This window comes from Penaeus vannamei, chromosome 22 (genome assembly GCF_042767895.1).
Source record: "Penaeus vannamei isolate JL-2024 chromosome 22, ASM4276789v1, whole genome shotgun sequence".
In the NCBI taxonomy this organism is placed as follows: Eukaryota; Metazoa; Arthropoda; class Malacostraca; order Decapoda; family Penaeidae; genus Penaeus; species Penaeus vannamei.
Genome location: NC_091570.1, coordinates 19,240,261 through 19,242,760, shown reverse-complemented (window position 1 = coordinate 19,242,760; position 2,500 = coordinate 19,240,261). Strand labels below are relative to the sequence as shown.

At 37.3% G+C, this 2,500-nt stretch overlaps 1 protein-coding gene across 1 annotated transcript in view; it reads left to right on the top strand.

The window, feature by feature from the left end:
• Positions 1-2,500, top strand: part of LOC138865815 (carbohydrate sulfotransferase 10-like) — a 7,085-nt gene that overhangs the window by 481 nt on the left and 4,104 nt on the right. Inside the window, exon 2 of the mRNA XM_070137149.1 lies at positions 1,747-1,847. The gene's annotated coding sequence lies outside the window, so the exon portion shown is untranslated. The remainder of the gene's footprint in view (positions 1-1,746; positions 1,848-2,500) is intronic.

Below are 2,500 nucleotides of genomic sequence, written 5' to 3'. Positions count from 1 at the left end.
GGTGTTCTCATTACCCATAGGGTTTGATTAATATAAAACTTGTTCATAATCTGCTGCGTGCCTGTAAGCTAACAGTCGGGTATGTGTGTGTGTGTGTCCTATTTTAGCGAGCCCAGTTTATAGAAAATAATTTGTTAATTTCATTTCTGATAATGATAACAATAATAAAAGTAATAATGATAATGATAATAACAACAACAGCAACAGTAACAAGAAATGATAATGATAATAATAGTAATTATCATAATAATAAGAAACCTATAACAATATCCCATAGCCATCGATGAACCGGTTTCTTCAGATTTCCGGCATTGATTTCGGAGTGTATTTTCAAATTTCTGGAGTCGCCGTTTATGTTTTGATCGCGTTATACTCCAGAATCAGCTGTTGGGTCTTGCTTGCACACACTAACAGGCGGTCCTGCTCATTCTCTCTCATTTTATCATGTCTTCTGCTGTATAGCCCATGATGGATTCTGCAAAGCAAAACAATGCGATAAGATGCTAAAATATGAAAAGAAAAGAAAAAATGGAATGACGTATTGTTTACTTGGTGAGCATTGATATTTCATTTACTTTTCATTTAGTTTAAGTTTCTTTCCTTAAGGGACTGCATTTTAATTTTCTGTTAAATATGTACACCATATATAATCATAAAAAGATCGGTATTTCGAGAATCCGGCACTCCTCAGGTCCAGAAGTTGCCGGATTTTTGAATTTCAAACTGTATATATATATATGCACGTGCGTATATATATATATATATATGTATATATGTGCATACATATATATATGTATATATATATATGCATATACATACACATATAAATACGTAAATATTTATCTATGTATGTAAGTATGGGGTAAAAAAGGAGCTAAATATGGAATAAAAGAGAAAAGAAATGAAAAAAGAAACAAGTAAAATAAGATAAAGGTAAATAAAACCCCCCAAAAGTCAAAAGGTAGAAGCCAAAGAAACACACAAACACTGCAACCCCTGTATTCACTTAGACAAGTACGGTGAAATGAACGGTCGAGCTGTCAAAGCTTTACACGAGCACGGACTGTAGTTCTCGCTCCAATTTGTATACCAAACCTTTCAGGGAAACGAGTACAAGGGTTGTTATTTTCATTTTTTGTGAAACAAAGACATGATTGGAACTCCCTTTATGAGGAGATGGTCCCCTACCAATCTGGCAACCCAACTGATACAGTGAAGTGAAGTGACGAGAAATCGGCCTAAACTACCCAAACGGCATTTCCCAAATGCAAACAATGGTAGGATTTATCAACCATGGGAAGTTAGGCATGACAATTTTATGACACCAAACAGCGGGTCAAACGAGTGTTTCTCTTTAGTGCTGCCAGGAAACTGCATCAAGCTGTAGACTGGTTCTCCTTGTAGTATTACCAGATTCCCCAGAAATCTATATTTTTTCAGATTATATACTTTATTGGAAGTGGATAACCTCGATTTTCACCATAACTACTAGAGCAAAAATAGCATAAACCTCAAGATTGTCCGAAAGAATGAGATAGAGTGATTAGGCAGCAGGGCTCATTAGAAGTTCGACCAGGATATGTCATATTTCCAGCTACCCCAGTAACCGTTATCGCTGAATGCAAGTTGTATGTGTGTGTGTGTGTGAAATAGACAGCGATAGAGGTGTAGCAGGTATCAGACCAGCTTCTATCAAGTTTTGAATTATATTAGTGATTCGAAATGCAAATTAATCTTGTCATGCAGACAGGCTGCAGTTCGATATAGCGGCATCTGTTACGTTTAGCTGGATTTCCCGAAGAGGCTGATGTTCATTCTGACGCTGCAAATGAGGCTATATCGGTAAGGTAAGTAATATCATACTCTCTTGTCTCCGGTTCTTCTTACCTGTCAATTTATTAATTTTCTTCTCTCTTCTCCGCCTTCCTCAATATGTATAGACCTATGATTTAAATCGTTTGATTAAAGAAAAAAAAAATCTCATTGTCTATTCTTACATCTACAAACAAATAGCATATATACACACTCCTCTGAGTGTGTGTGTGTGTGTGTATGTGTGTGTGTGTGTTTATGTATGTATTTATGCGTGTGTGTGTATGTATGTATTTATATGTGTGTGTGTGTATGTATGTATTTATGTGTGTGTGTGTGTCGCATCGTATTCTCTCTTCTACCCATCTCTCTCTTTCCTTCTCTTTCTCTCGCTCGCACTCCCTCCCATCCTCCCCCCATCCTTCTCTCTCGTTCTTTCTCTCCATCTCTCCCTCCCCCTTATCCTCGTATCACATCCGACTGCCACTCGGTCAGTGGGAAAATAGTGGCCGACTTCATACCCTGCGTAAAGTGACCTAAAATTAAGACGGATAATACCAGAGTTTGAGGGAGGGACCCAGAAGGAAGATTTTAGCGTAATTCCGTATGCTTCATCCAACGCGAACAAGCATTTTCCCTGAGCGACCTCTGGATATTTATATCTATCTTCTTTATTCCTAAGATATAT